The following is a 17,122-nucleotide window of genomic DNA, read 5'->3' on the forward strand; positions in this document are numbered from 1 at the left end:
CAGGCCCCGCCTCTGATTTCTTGTCCCCTACTCGCACCCACGGGCACGTGAAGGCCACGCGCTAGGCGCAAAAAAGCAAATGGGCCGGTCCCTTGGTCAATTTTAGGCTGGCCTGGAGACTGGCTTGAGCTGGGTGCCAATCTATTCCACGGTCTGGAGTGGATTGGCTGAGTCCCAGCCTATTTTTTCCACTGGGTGCTGGCCTCTTTTGCTTCCGGTGGAAGTGCTCTAAAATGATGAGCGGATGAGCGGAAGAAGCCTAGTTACTATCCGAAGGAACTTGTTCGACAAAGAAAGCAGAAGATAGATATAAAAACAAAATGGTTTTCCTTACGGTCATTTTCAAAGAAGCATTCAATCCACGTACATCGATGCAATGCGACATAACACAATGAAAAATTCACATTTAGACAGCAGTAAATCACTTGTTTGTATGACTTTGAACCGCCTCCGAGAATAATCCAACTTATGTAGATCAAACAAAAATGTACAAAGAACCCTAAGTTATCGATTACGACTAGTGGAAATTCTTTGTTGAGCAGGAAAAAACAGAAGAGAGGTGCCTAAGCTAAAAGCTGACCTGTTTAGATAGGGATACCGAAGCCTGTGATGTGTGATACTCAACCTTGAACTGGAAAACCCAGTAACATCAAGCACTTTCAATTCAAAATTGTCATTATATACTTAAAAAGGTTGAAAATTTTCAAAAACTTGTAAATTATATGAATAATGAATTATGTTCTGGAAATTCTGAAATTACTTTGATTTGATCCAATCTAAATTTTTATTTAAAGAAACCACCTAATCTGAAAAGTAGAAATCTTATTCATGGTGATCGGATAGCCTGAAAATCACCATTAATCCAGCCGCTCCATTCCAGGACATAACTGCATTTCACTCGGAAAAAGAAACCGCCTCTTGAACAACATATTCCAATATGAATGACCGCGTACAACTTGAAAGCTATCTTTTAGATTATCACACTCACATGGTAATGCTTCCGCACTCGAAATCTCTGCTCCCTTCAAAAGGTTCCCTGATATGTTCAGTAGGAAAAATATGAGATGAAATATTGTGAGGAGCACATGTACCAACAAATTAAGCTTCATGTGAAACAACAAAGAATATCAAGGTTACTTGCATCACAAATAGCTTAGATATTTAGGCTAACTACGAAAAGATTCATCATGTCAACTGTCAAGATATAGGTTGTGAGCTTAAATAAAAAGTTTGACTGACTCCATGTTTCACATTGCAAATTAGGGTGTTTTGCAGTACGCATTGGGTTCGGTATCTTGTAAGTTCTAGAAAAGAACCAAAACATACACTCTTTGGAAACAACAGTGTCTCCAAACTCATCTAAGCAGCAACTTATCCATTATCCATTATTAAAATTATGGGGGGAAAATATAGCTATACCCCCTGTATTTATCATTTGTTTTCGATTTGTCCGCTGAACTTTCTATTAAGTTTCAAGCCCTTAAAATGTGTGTAATTTCTCTCTTCTTAGGTCCGTCAACTTTTCCTTTAAATTTGGACTATTTTTTGGTGAATTCAGATGAGATTTTCCCATATTTATAATAATAACGGAAAAAGTGTTTGCATCCCAAATTAATTCATATGAAAACAAACCGATAGTATTAACATGTTCAAGTATCCAAGTATATGGGTTCAGTTGTGAAAAAGCTTTCTTAACGACAATGATAATAACCTTAAAAAGTACTAACATCACTGTACACGTACTTATATAACATGTAAGAAATATAAAAGAGAAGGAAACAATCTACTTACAATGGAGTAGAGCCGGCAATATTCCTCTCACCCAAACTGTAAAAAGATATCAAGCAAGCACGTTGGGTAAAGAAAGGAAAGTCGTAACCAGGTTTTGAGCCATCTTCACCTTTGACTTGTTGAACAGTTTACATTTCTGGCTTTCAAAGTCCCAGATAAAGATCAATTCTAAAGTGCCATAGAAGATGACATGAGCATTCAGACTTATTGCATAGAGTTTAAACACTATATCTGCACCGGGTATAAACATTGTATCCGCCCCCCATACCAAACTATTCCTAACAACACTATATTTGAGAGTCCATTGGTCACCAGATTCACGCCGATCATTATAGGACCAAAAACAAAAAGTATTTGAACCATCACATGTTACATAACAAACAAGATCATTTGACACCCCAAGACATCCCATTGTTGCACCCGTCTTATCATCGTCCCCAAGAACACGAGGGCGTTCAATGGCTCGAGCTTTAATGGTATTGAGGTCAATACACAAAACTTTCTGTGAACTAGCAAGGCCATACAACACCCCCCACAAGTATACAAAATGCCTGCAAACCTTGGAACTTTTAAACCCATCAATGAACATGGGGTCGAGTTGCAACCCACGACAAACACACTGTCCAGAATGCAAAATATGTCCGTCATCACGGTTAGGGTTGGCGTTGGGACTCTGGAACCACTGGATTTGGATTGTGGGGAGTAATCAATTCGAACAATTCTGTAGTGGTTGGATTCAATAGGGTCAAAAGCCAAGGCAGCGTAAAAATGCTCACGCTCATAGGTATGGAGATATGTTGTTTGGTGATGGGGTTGAACACACAAAATTGACTAGTGCGTACGTTGAAGAACAGAATTAACCCATTACAACAGTCAAGATAATAGTCAGATACGTTGCGCGGCTGACCTAGAACTATACTGGGTTTTAGAATGCCATCATTCCAGAATTTGGTCCAGTAGTTACAATTATGGTGCAAGTGTACGTAATTGAGTTGAACACACGTATCATCATTAGCCGGCCACAGAGTGCTGTAGTAAAGACCTATACAAGAGATTGCGACCGAAATCTCTGCAACCAAACATCAGAGATTAATCGATGCCATGACTTGGCAACTATCTTGCATTTCATAGTGTCTATATACGGATATGGTTCCCAGCTGTCTAAGCAAAAAGCTAACCTGTCTGTATACGGATAAGATAGTGTTTTCAGGCCATAATGGCTCATTATGAAGAACTGCACTTGAACATTATTTGCGATCAGAACAAATATGATTCCCAGCTCTTTCCAGACCACTTATGTATCTCAAAATTATATCCTGCAAATATAAGGGAGCAAATGATTTCAAATAATTCGCTCCACTTATAACACTAGAAAATGTACACAACTATTATATATAAACACAAATAGATATCATGATAGTGTAATGCTTTGAGGTAGCTTTCCATGAGCAAAACAATGAAGAACTAATTAATAAAATCCTCTTTCACAACCTCCCAACATTTAGGGAGAAAGAGAGCCTGGTTATTCTTACCAATGGATGGCATTGGCACCGGCTCAATAGAAAAATTGGCATGTCTTGCTTGATGCTGGCTCATTGGGTCCCCAAGGGCATGGATTCACTTGGACTGACCCTTTTCCGGCCTGATTTTATCATCACATTGGTTTATAAGATATCTGGACCCAACTGGATTTGGCTGCCTTCTGATTAAGAAATCAATAATCAGATGCCTCGCCTCCAAAATCAGTCGGGGTCAACCCTGAATACCCTTTATATCATCCCTTTATATCATCCCCAATGGGTCAGTGTTGAATTTTACAACAAATGGGCTTTTTGTCACAAAAATTCAACTTCCACGTCTCAGCATCAGAACCTAGAAAATGGATTAACCGCTGAAAGTTGCACATAGATTACAGGTTGCGCCATAAGAAGAGAAACTGAATGTGATTTAGGATGTTAGGGAGAAGGGAAGGGAGTAAAAATGGAGGAAATGAACTAAATTAGGTTAGATCATTTGTGTAAGAATACCTACAGTGATTGAAAGAGGATTAAAAACTTGAATACAAACCGATAACTTTTGTCCCTGATTGGAAACTGAAGGATGTGTTGATTGTAAAATGATATCAAACCATTAAAGGAAAGAATGGAGACACTATTAAACAACCATCCATAATAGGGAGAAGCGGTACTGATAAATGAATCTCCGTAATGGATGGCTCATCATAAAGAAGTGCACATGAAAATCATTTGCAATCGCGACCACTCTTATATCTCAAAATAATAATCCTGCAGATATAACTGAGTAAATAATTTCAGGTAATTTGCTCCACTTATAATTCCAAAAAATTTACACACACTGCACACTGCACACACACATATGAAAACAAAAGTGATCATAATGTCAATCTCCAAAACATCAAGACTGGCACTGGAAAACAAAAAGGCTTGAACTTAGAAGAGGGTATCAAACTAATTAGCAAAAGGCTGTAATCTGAATTTCTTTTCCTATCCAAACTCTTCATAACAAAACCCATATAGTAAATAGCACCCCAAAATTCTCAGATTTATTAGAAAAAAAAAACATCAATCTCATATACAAGTTTCCAACAACCATGATAAACCAATTGATTACGCTAATAAAAAAATATGAGAGATATTACCAATTAATATAGGACTTACCGCACCATGAGAACTAAGTCGTTCTCAAATCTATCGGTACAGTCAGCTCGGCTTACATGTGAAATGGGGATGGGAACCCAGGGAAGGGAGCTTGTTAAAGTATCATTTTGCCCCTACTCCATAATAGCACAGGATAGGGTCATTTAGATAATTATCAAACTATAACCGTCTGAACAATGCCGTATCTCATACTTCAAAGTTCAAATAGAAGAGCCAACTTTCCTTCCATTTCTCAAACCCAGAAAGAAATCGGTAAGTAAACACAATAGCTAAGAGCTCTCTGCTTTCCTCTAACAAACAGAATGCGAGGGATGATTCTAGATCGGACTTTCAGGTTTGACTATTATCGCCTTCAAATTTTATGAGTATTTCAATAATAGTTTATAACTTTTACTCCACCAATTCTCTAAATCAGAGAAGTAAACGTTGCAGCTCGGAGCTCTTTGCTCTCCTCTGACAAACAGAACTGTAAGCGACGATTTGGATGCAGTAGAGTGTGACATGGAGACGGAAGCGGTGTTTTGTCCGATTGACAAAATAGAAATTTTTGTTTGCAAAAAGATTGGCTGAAAGATAAATGTTTTAATTTATTTTTTGTCTTAATTTTATTAAGGTTTTACTTTATATTTTAAACTTTTAATGTTTTTAATAATTTAATTTTTTGTTTTCTTATCAAGCCATCAAAATACAAAGTGAATACATACACGGCAAACTCCTAGGTTAGTTAAATTACTTGATTTTTTTGTATTTTTTTTCTCTCTATTTTGTAAATTTTATTTGGTTTGCTTATCTATTTATATATTTTAGTAGTTTAACTTATTGTTATTTATGAGTTAATATGAAAATGAGCTTTTGGATTTGTTGTGGCTTGTACTCATATCTTGGGCGGCAACAATTATGCTGAGAAATAGGTACGATTCGGACATGACAATCTTTCATTTCAGAAGGTGCAGAGGTAAAAAAACTTATAATATTTTAATATGGGTTTTCCTTATAAATGGTTTCTGAAATTTGCCTATCTCATCACGATGATCTCTGAAATTGAAAATCAATTAATGTAGTCCTTGAAAATGAGTGTCGCAAATCAATGTAGTCCTTACATTGTAATTGCATCAAAAATTTTCTTATGTACTGATGTGACACATAAATGGATTCCACACATTTAATTAAATATTATTATGTGAATTAAATATATTTAAACAATAAAAAACAATTTTTATATTTTTATAATTAAAAACTTTGAAAAGAAAAAGGAGATGATTGAACATTGTTCATCATCTTCTTACCGTGAATTTGGAGTCACTGGATTCGAAGTCGGAGTTCGATCTTATGAAGCTTGGGCATCCGGTTTTGATAATGTGATCAGTCTGGTACGCAATTCGAAATTGGAATCCAGTCTTGATGAAGCCTTGGGTGAAGAAGAAGACGAGGGTGGTGAGCCTAGGAATTGGATCTCCAAAGGCAAGAAAGCGGCAGCAAAATTCAGCATTTTCGTGAGGTTCAATTTGAAGAGAAACTGCCACGCTTTTTTGGCACCTGAGTTTTGACGAGAGGTTCAATTTGAAGAGTGAAGAAGTAGAGAGTTTGTGGCTGTTGAACAAAAATAAGGAAGGAGGGACGCTGAGGGAGAAAGAACGGGAAAGCAGTCAGCAGTGTGTAATATCTTGGACTCCATTGCCCCAAATTCATGGGAAGAACATGATGAATAGTGTTCACTCATCTTCTGTTTTTTCCTTTTTTTTTTTTTTTTAAGTTCATAACTATAAAAATAGAATATGTTTTTTTACTATTTAAATATTTTTAATTTACATAATAATATTTAATTAACTATGTGGAATCCGTTTATATGTCACGTCAACACATAACAGAATTTTTTACAGAATTGTAACATTAATCGATTTTCAATTTTAAGAACCATCTTAATGGGATAAGTAAATTTCAAGGACCATTGAAGATAAAAATCCATAATAAAATATTATAATTTTTTTACCTCTGCACCTTCTGAAATGGAAGATTGTCCTACCGGATAGTACCCATTTCACAATATAATTGTTGTCGTTCAAGATGTGAGTACAAGCCACGACAAATCCAAAAGCTCATTTTCCTATTAACTCATTAATAACAATAAGTTAAACTACTAAAATATATAAATAGATAAACAAACTAAATAAAATTTACAAAACAAAACGAAAAAAATACAAAAAAAAAAAGAAAGTAATTTAACTAACCTAGGAGTTTGTATTCCCTTTGGTATTTTGATGGCTTGATAAGAAAACAAAAATTAGATTATTAAAAACGTTTAAAAAATAAAGTAAAATTTTAATAAAATCAAGACAAAACCACGAGTTAGTGGCCGAGTGGTAAATGTCGGATTGCGAGGCTTCCTTCAAATTAAAAACTTAAGGTTTTGAGTTCGAAACCTACTGCTGATGCAAAAGCCATTAAAAACTGGAGGTCTTGGGTTCGAAACCCGCTGCTGGTATAGAAGCCAGACTTGTGGTCAGAGGGAGGCTGAAATGGCTCTGTGAGTCTTCCTAACCACTGAAAAGGTGGATAACCGTGACTTGCCATAAGTTGTCCCCTTTTAAAAAAAAAAATCAAGAATTTTTTTTTTTTAACATTTACCTTCATGTCAATCTTCTGCAAACGAAAATTTATGTTTTGTCAATTGGACAAAACACCGCTTCCGTCTTCATGTCACGCTCTACTGGATCCAAATCGTCCTTCACAATTCTATTTGTCGGAGGAGAGCAGAGAGTTCCGAGTTGTAGCGTTTACTTCTCTGATTTTGATAATTGGTGGAGGAAAAGCTATAAACTACTATTGAAATACTCATAAAATTTGAAGGTGATTATAGTCAAATTTGAAAGTTCGATCTAGAATCGTACCACGCACTTCTGTTCATTAGAGGAGAGCAAAGAGCTCCGAGCTGCAGCGTTTACTTCTCCAATTTCTTTTTGGGTTTGAGAAATGGAGGGAAGGTTGCCTTTTATATTTGAACTTTGAAGTATGAGATACAACGTCGTTCAAGCGGTTACAGTCTAATAGTTATCCAAATGCCCTAAATAACCCTATCTCGTGCCATTATTGAGTAAGGGCAAAATGGTATTTTAACAAGCTCCCTTCTTTTTTTAACTTCTTCCTTCCCTAGGTTCCTATCCCCATTTCGCATGGAAGTCGAGCCAACTGTACCGATGCATTTGGGATCAACTTAATTCTCATGGTAATTCCTATAATAATTGGTAATCTCTCATATTTCTTTTATTAGCATAATTAATTGGTTTATCATGGTTATTGGTTGTTGGAAACTTGTATATGAGATTGGGTATTTTTTTTCTTCTAATAATTAGAATTTTGGGGCGTTATTTATTATATGGGTTTTGTTATGAAGTGTTTGGATAGGGAAAGAAATTCAGATTACAACCTTTTGCTAATTAGTTTGATTACCCTCTTCTAAGTTCAAGCCTTTTCATTTTCTAGTCTTGATGTTTTGGAGATTGACATTATCATCACTTTGTCTTCATATATATATATGTGTGTGTGTAAATTTTCTGAAGTTGTAAGTGGAGCGAATTATCTAAAATGATATACTCACTTGCAACTGTAGGATTATTATGTTGAGATATAAGAGTGGTTGTGACCGCGAATGATGTTCAAGTGCACTTCTGTATGATGAGCCATCTATTATGGAGGTTCATTTATCAGTACCGCTTTTCCCTATCTTGGATGGTTGTTTACTTTGACTAGTGTCACCGTTCTTTCTTTTAATGGTTTGATCATTTTACAATCAACACATGCTTTCAATCACTATAGGTCTTCTTACACAAATTATCTAACCTAATTTACATTTCCTCCATTTTTACTCCTCTCCCTTCTCCCTAACGACCTAAATCACCTTCAATTTCTCTTCTTATGGCGCAACCTATAATCTCTGTGCAATTTTTTATATACTTCAATTTCTTGTTTGCCAATTTAGGATTATCTCTGGCATATTTTGCCAACATCCAAAAGAACACAAAGAGAAGCGTAAAAGAAGAGGAGAGTATACTTATAGAGCCATTTAACATAATTCCCATATAAGGAGCTCTGCAATTTTTCGAAAGGAAAAATTCAATGGTAGAATGAAAAAAAAATAAATAAAAGAACCTTGTTATGTGACATATATGATAATAGGGAGAAGCGGTACTGATAAATGAATCTCCGTAATGGATGGCTCATCAAAAAGAAGTGCACATGAAAATCATTTGCAATCGCGACCACTCTTATATCTCAAAATAATAATCCTGCAGATATAACTGAATAAATCATTTCAGGTAATTTGCTCCACTTATAATTCCAAAAAATTTACACACACTGCACACTGCACACACACACACATGAAAACAAAAGTGATCATAATGTCAATCTCCAAAACATCAAGACTGGCACTGGAAAACAAAAAGGCTTGAACTTAGAAGAGGGTATCAAACTAATTAGCAAAAGGCTGTAATCTGAATTTCTTTTCCTATCCAAACTCTTCATACCAAAACCCATATAATAAATAGCACCCCAAAATTCTCAGAATTATTAGAAAAAAAACACCAATCTCATATACAAGTTTCCAACAACCATGATAAACCAATTGATTACGCTAATAAAAAAATATGAGAGACGTTACCAATTAATATAGGAATTACCACTCCATGAGAACTAAGTCGTTCTCAAATCTATCGGTACAGTCAGCTTGGCTTACATGCAAAATGGGGATGGGAACCCAGGGAAGGGAGAAGTTAAGAAGAGATGGGAGCTTGTTAAAGTATCATTTTGCCCCTACTCCATAATAGCACAGGATAGGGTCATTTAGATAATTATCAAACTATAACCGCCTGAACGACGCCGTATCTCATACTTTAAAGTTCAAATAGAAGAGGCAACTTTCCTTCCATTTCTCAAACCCAGAAAGAAATCTGTAAGTAAACACAATAGCTAAGAGCTCTCGGCTTTCCTCTAACAAACAGAATGCGAGGGATGATTCTAGATCGGACTTTCAGGTTTGACTATTATCGCCTTCAAATTTTATGAGTATTTCAATAATAGTTTATAACTTTTACTCCACCAATTCTCTAAATCAGAGAAGTAAACGTTGCAGCTCGGAGCTCTTTGCTCTCCTCTGACAAACAGAACTGTGAGCGACGATTTGGATGCAGTAGAGTGTGACATGGAGACGGAAGCGGTGTTTTGTCCGATTGACAAAATAGAAATTTTTGTTTGCAAAAAGATTGGCTGAAAGATAAATGTTTTAATTTATTTTTTGTCTTAATTTTATTAAGGTTTTACTTTATATTTTAAACTTTTAATGTTTTTAATAATTTAATTTTTTGTTTTCTTATCAAGCCATCAAAATACAAAGTGAATACATACACGGCAAACTCCTAGGTTAGTTAAATTACTTGATTTTTTTGTATTTTTTCTCTCTATTTTGTAAATTTTATTTGGTTTGCTTATCTATTTATATATTTTAGTAGTTTAACTTATTGTTATTTATGAGTTAATATGAAAATGAGCTTTTGGATTTGTTGTGGCTTGTACTCATATCTTGGGCGGCAACAATTATGCTGAGAAATGGGTTTTTCTTACAAATGGTTTCTGAAATTTGCCTATCTCATCACGATCTTTGAAATTGAAAATCAATCAATGTAGTCCTTGAAAATGAGTGTCGCAAATCAATGTAGTCCTTACATTGTAATTGCATCAAAAATTCTGTTATGTACTGATGTGACACATAAATGGATTCCACACATTTAATTAAATATTATTATGTGAATTAAATATATTTAAACAATCAAAAACATTTTTTATATTCTTATAATTAAAAACTTTGAAAAGAAAAAGGAGATGATTGAACATTGTTCATCATCTTCTTACCGTGAATTTGGAGTCACTGGATTTGAAGTCGGAGTTCGATCTTATGAAGCCTTGGGCATCCGGTTTTGATAATGTGATCAGCCTGGTACGCAATTCGAAATTGGAATCCAGTCTTGATGAAGCCTTGGGTGAAGAAGAAGACGAGGGTGGTGAGCCTAGGAATTGGATCTCCAAAGGCAAGAAAGCGGCAGCAAAATTCAGCATTTTCGTGAGGTTCAATTTGAAGAGAAACTGCCACGCTTTTTTGGCACCTGAGTTTTGACGAGAGGTTCAATTTGAAGAGTGAAGAAGTAGAGAGTTTGTGGCTGTTGAACAAAAATAAGGAAGGAGGGACGCTGAGGGAGAAAGAACGGGAAAGCAGTCAGCAGTGTGTAATATCTTGGACTCCATTGCCCCAAATTCATGGGAAGAACATGATGAATAGTGTTCACTCATCTTCTGTTTTTTCCTTTTTTTTTTTTTTTTTAAGTTCATAACTATAAAAATAGAATATGTTTTTTTACTATTTAAATATTTTTAATTTACATAATAATATTTAATTAACTATGTGGAATCTGTTTATATGTCACGTCAACACATAACAGAATTTTTTACACAATTGTAACATTAATCGATTTTCAATTTTAAGAACCATCTTAATGAGATAAGTAAATTTCAAGGACCATTGAAGATAAAAATCCATAATAAAATATTATAATTTTTTTTACCTCTGCACCTTCTGAAATGGAAGATTGTCCTACCCGGATAGTACCCATTTCACAACATAATTGTTGTCGTTCAAGATGTGAGTACAAGCCACGACAAATCCAAAAGCTCATTTTCCTATTAACTCATTAATAACAATAAGTTAAACTACTAAAATATATAAATAGATAAACAAACTAAATAAAATTTACAAAACAAAAAGAAAAAAATACAAAAAAAAAGAAAGTAATTTAACTAACCTAGGAGTTTGTATTCCCTTTGGTATTTTGATGGCTTGATAAGAAAACAAAAATTAGATTATTAAAAACGTTTAAAAAATAAAGTAAAATTTTAATAAAATCAAGACAAAACCACGAGTTAGTGGCCGAGTGGTAAATGTCGGATTGCAAGGCTTCCTTCAAATTAAAAACTTGAGGTTTTGAGTTCGAAACCCGCTGCTGATACAAAAGCCATTAAAAACTGGAGGTCTTGGGTTCGAAACCCGCTGCTGGTATAGAAACCAGACTTGTGGTCAGAGGGAGGCTGAAATGACTCTGTGAGTCTTCCCGACCACCGAAAAGGTGGATAACCGTGACTTGCCATAAGTTGTCCCCTTTCAAAAAAAAAATGAAGAATTTTTTTTTTTTAACATTTACCTTCACGTCAATCTTTCTGCAAACGAAAATTTATGTTTTGTCAATTGGACAAAACACCGCTTTCGTCTTCATGTTTGTGGTCAGAGGGAGGCTGAAATGACTCTGTGAGTCTTCCCGACCACCGAAAAGGTGGATAACCGTGACTTGCCATAAGTTGTCCCCTTTCAAAAAAAAAATCAAGAATTTTTTTTTTTAACATTTACCTTCACGTCAATCTTTCTGCAAACGAAAATTTATGTTTTGTCAATTGGACAAAACACCGCTTTCGTCTTCATGTCACGCTCTACTGGATCCAAATCGTCCTTCACAATTCTATTTGTCGGAGGAGAGCAGAGAGTTCCGAGCTGTAGCGTTTACTTCTCTGATTTTGATAATTGGTGGAGGAAAAGCTATAAACTACTATTGAAATACTCATAAAATTTGAAGGTGATTATAGTCAAATTTGAAAGTTCGATCTAGAATCGTCCCACGCACTTCTATTCATCGGAGGAGAGCAAAGAGCTCCGAGCTGCAGCGTTTACTTCTCCAATTTCTTTTTGGGTTTGAGAAATGGAGGAAAGGTTGCCTTTTATATTTGAACTTTGAAGTATGAGATACAGCGTCGTTCAAGCGGTTACAGTCTAATAGTTATCCAAATGCCCTAAATAACCCTATCTCGTGCCATTATTGAGTAAGGGCAAAATGGTATTTTAACAAGCTCCCTTTTCTTTTTAACTTCTTCCTTCCCTAGGTTGCTATCCCCATTTCGCATGGAAGTCGAGCCAACTATACCGATGCATTTGGGATCAACTTAATTCTCATGGTAATTCCTATAATAATTGGTAATCTCTCATATTTCTTTTATTAGCATAATTAATTGGTTTATCATGGTTATTGGTTGTTGGAAACTTGTATATGAGATTGGGTTTTTTTTTTCTTCTAATAATTAGAATTTTGGGGGACTATTTATTATATGGGTTTTGTTATGAAGTGTTTGGATAGGGAAAGAAATTCAGATTACAACCTTTTGCTAATTAGTTTGATTACCCTCTTCTAAGTTAAGCCTTTTCATTTTCTAGTCTTGATGTTTTGGAGATTGACATTATCATCACTTTGCCTTCATATATATATATATATATATATATGTATATATGTGTGTGTGTAAATTTTCTGAAGTTATAAGTGGAGCGAATTATCTAAAATGATATACTCACTTGCAACTGTAGGATTATTATTTTGAGATATAAGAGTGGTTGTGACCGCGAATGATGTTCAAGTGCACTTCTGTATGATAAGTCATCTATTATGGAGGTTCATTTATCAGTACCGCTTTTCCCTATCTTGGATGCTTGTTTACTTTGACTAGTGTCACCGTTCTTTCTTTTAATGGTTTGATCATTTTACAATCAACACATGCTTTCAATCACTGTAGGTCTTCTTACACAAATTATCTAACCTAATTTACATTTCCTCCATTTTTACTCCTCTCCCTTCTCCCTAACGACCTAAATCACCTTCAGTTTCTCTTCTTATGGCGCAACCTATAATCTCTGTGCAATTTTTTATATACTTCAATTTCTTGTTTGCCAATTTAGGATTATGTCTGGCATATTTTGCCAACATCCAAAAGAACACAAAGAGAAGCGTAAAAGAAGAGGAGAGTATACTTATAGAGCCATTTAACATAATTCCCATATAAGGAGCTCTGTAATTTTTCGAAAGGAAAAATTCAATGGTAGAATGAAAAAAAAAAAAAAAAGAAGAACCATGTTATGTGACATATATGATAAGGCAGTGTGAGAAATCCAACTAGTGACAGAGTTCTATTATGTGCCAAACAAAAGAAATATAGCAAAATCTGAAGGCTTTGAATTTTCCACTGAATGCATATCTTTGCATAGCTAAAGGGGCTGCCTTGAATCAAATCAGATACTCACAGAAGGAACCAATGAATTAACTGAGAAAGGGAAATGAGTAAAAGCTTAAACTGAAGTTACTCTGATTTTTAAGTAAAGTTCTTAGTTAATTCATTGGTTTATTACGATTCGAAACTACGATTACAAATAACAATTCCTAACAATCTTGCTAATGATCTCGAACCCTAAGTTAAATAGAATCTTATCTTCAAGATCAAATGAGAGTTTGATAGAGAGAAAAGATCAAATAACAGGTTGAAAGATTAATAACATTTGGAGGGAGATTATAGATCAAACCTGAAAATTCGAGCTCGAATATTCCCTCACAGTTTGGTTTGCCGCAGAATCGTCGCTCGGAGAAGAGCGGAGTCCAAGCTCGAATCTTACTTATCTGGTTTCTCTCTGTTTCTCGGTAGAGTTGAAACAAACACAAGTATCGGAAATTCAATCAGGACCTCCAGCCCCCAAGGAAACCATCACATCCAATTCCTATTCAGATTGGGGATTTTGGATTTGGATTTTAACTTATCCAACCCTAATTCTCAAGAAAAATATTTAAAAAACTCATTATTTTTTAAAAAAATTCTTAAGAACATCTTTTAAGAATAATTTTTTTTTTTAAATTTACAAACTTGTTTAATATGAAATTCACAATTATTTTTGAAGGAAAAAAAAACTCATTCTATAGTGGGACTTCTAAACTTTTAAATTCAACAGATAGAAAGAGGAGAGAGGTAGAGAGGAAGTGGAGAGACAAAAGGAGAGAGGAGAAAGAAATAAGAAAGTGAATCTGAGGAGAGAAAGAGAAGAAGAGAGAAAAATATATAGAAAATGGATCGAAGGAGAGAGAAAAGTGTAGAAGAGAGAGAAATGATTGAGATAAATGAAAACAGATTAGGTGTGAGTGAGAGGAAAAGGAAGAGAGAAAGTGTGAGTGAGAGGAAAAGGAAGAGAGAAAGTGTGAGCTTTAAATTTAAAAATTATAGTAGAGTTTGTTCAAAATAAAAAAATAAATAAACTTATTCTTAAATTAATTTTGAGTCCAATTTTTTTAAAACAATCCTATCAAACAATATTTTAAATACCTAAAAATAGCTATACAGACTCTAACATAACAAAATTGCTTCACACAGAAAAGCTCAATCTATATTCCTTTTGACTAGAAGATAACCTAACAACACCACAAAATTTAAGAGTCAATTGAAAGAGATTAAAGAGAAACTCAAAACCCAAAGCCAAAATCCAATAAAGATATTGAGCGGAAGCGAATCTGGCATGAATGAGCTTGGGAGAGGGAGAGAGAGTAGAGCTTAGAGATAGATAGTCGGTCAAAGCTCAGAGAGAGAAACAAAAGGCACAACCAATCATAGAGAAAGTGAATCGATTTGGGGTGTGAGCGACTGAATAGATTTGAAATTGAAATTGAATCGATTTGGGCGTTAGGAATTAGGTTTGGGTTAGGAACTTGAGAACAAAAATTGAATCGATGTGGGATGTGAGCGACTGAACATCACGGGAATGCTACGATGCCTTTGAGAGAGAGAGAGAGAGAGAAGCAACGGCAATAAAAATAAAAATAACATATTTAATATCAACCGTTGGATCTGAGATCGACGGTTGATATTATTCTGCTTTATAAATAAATAAAGAAAAAATAGTTTTAAAATTTAAAATAATCGTCCTAGAGATACTCACCTCGTCGTTGCCTGTCTCTATCAATGTTTACAGCACGGCTGGGCCTGCAGATCTGAGCCACAGCTTGGATGACTCGACGGGAATGTGAGGCTCTTGCCATTCTTGATTCGTCGTCTCTTCATCTACGCTCCTCATCCTCTTCCTTCTCATTTTGGGCCGCCTGGCGTTTGAACATTCCTTCTAATTGGTTAAACAATTCCTCCTCTTGCTCATTGATTTCCCACATCATCCTTGAGGAAGAAGAAGATATTATAAGAAAGAAGCAAAAACTATGAATAATTTAAGTGAATAAGGAAGCAGAAACTATGAATAATGATAGAGATCTTAAGAAAATTGGTGTGAGATTTGTGAGGATGGATGGTGGATTATATGGAGGATTTTGAAAGGATTATGTTGTAGATAATGCCACGTGGCATGCCGTCATTCGTTAAAAATCTGATAGAAATCTATCATCAAAGATTGTAAACAGATTATGACACGTGGCGCGACGTGATTGGTTAATAATCTTATCGGAAATCCATCACCAATAATTGTATTTTCAAATAATGACACGTGACGCAACGAGAACAATTAAAAATCTTATCGGAAAGCTATCACAAATAATTGTCTTTTTCGGATTATGACACGTGGCGCAACGAGAACGATTAAAAATCTTATCCGAAATTACAAATAAAACTATTTTGTATTATTTTATAACTTTTCGGATTATGACACGTGGCGACACGAGAACGATTAAAAATCTTATCCGAAATTACAAATAAAATTATTTTGTATTATTTTATAAATAAAAAAATACTAATATTTTATTGCCTATTGCCAAGGGAAGGGCTTCCACACTGGAAATACAAAAGGCAGTTATTGTTCATTAAGGGCAGTTAATGTTCACTGGGTGGATTGAATAGTGAATTGCCTGAGGGAAGAGCTCCCACACTGGAACTGCTCTTAGAGAGGTTATTCAGTGTGACCGAAACATGAGATGATATATCACGTGTCACTATACAAATGGTAGGATATGTGTGTTAAAAAGTTAATAACTTTAAAAAAAAAATTTCCATAACTTATATAAAAACACATGGTGTACCACGTCACAATATAAATTTTCTCCTTATTTTAGAAGCTCTAAAGACAAAAATAATTTGCCTACAAATTGTAGGGTAACACGAGAATTTTCGTCAGCTAAAACTGACCTCATTAATTGGTTCAGAGTATTCAGCTGATAAATTAAAAATTTTGTTGGAAGAGGAGCTTTGTGCCGACAAAATTTGGCTTTGTTAGCTTAGAATTTGTCGGCAAAATAAAATTTTCTAGTAGCGTGGGGTTTAATTCTGTGCTGGAAGTGCTAATAAATGTGCTAAATGTTTCGAGACAATTCAAGGGGAAGGGTTTTTGGTGTTTTCTAGGGCACATACTGTTGCTCCAATAGTGTGGAAGGAGTTCGTGAAGCTGAAATGCACAGGAAGGAAAAGAAGAGTCTGCAGAAGGACTTTCTGTTTGCTGGCCTGGGGATACGGTCTCGATGCTATTTGGCACCGTGAGATTCTTCATTTTGATCGTGTGCTGCAAAACAATGCCCTTCTCCCGTCAACACGATGGCTGTAGTGTATGTGATAGCACTGGCAACATGTCATCAGTTGAAATTCGGTGGAACTTAAAAGAGGCATCAACATATGGGCTTCATCAGTCTGAATGCTCGGATAAAAAGCTACACAGTGCAAGGGCCAGACTAGGTATTCCGATGCGCTTGTAAACCAAGTTAACTGCATCAGCGTGGACGTTATGCTGATTAAATCGGATGGCAAAGCAGCAATCTTTGATTTCA

General features: G+C 35.1%; 1 long non-coding RNA gene across 5 annotated transcripts; it reads right to left on the minus strand.

Annotated features, from left to right (window-relative positions):
- Positions 1-657: 657 nt before the first annotated feature.
- Positions 658-14,565, minus strand: LOC103401233 (uncharacterized). Of its 5 annotated transcripts, none has more exons than XR_011576174.1 (5): positions 13,906-14,565; positions 3,324-3,490; positions 2,970-3,107; positions 1,792-2,860; positions 658-1,036 (listed from the first exon to the last, which is right to left on the minus strand). It is a non-coding gene; the product is annotated as an uncharacterized lncRNA (long non-coding RNA). The 5 variants fall into 5 exon arrangements; XR_011576172.1 differs by having other exon boundaries at positions 3,324-3,558; positions 13,906-14,534; XR_011576173.1 differs by having other exon boundaries at positions 3,324-3,493; positions 13,906-14,533.
- Between the last annotated feature and the right edge of the window lie 2,557 nt (positions 14,566-17,122).

The sequence above is a fragment of the Malus domestica genome, chromosome 15 (genome assembly GCF_042453785.1).
Source record: "Malus domestica chromosome 15, GDT2T_hap1".
Lineage (NCBI taxonomy): Eukaryota > Viridiplantae > Streptophyta > Magnoliopsida > Rosales > Rosaceae > Malus > Malus domestica.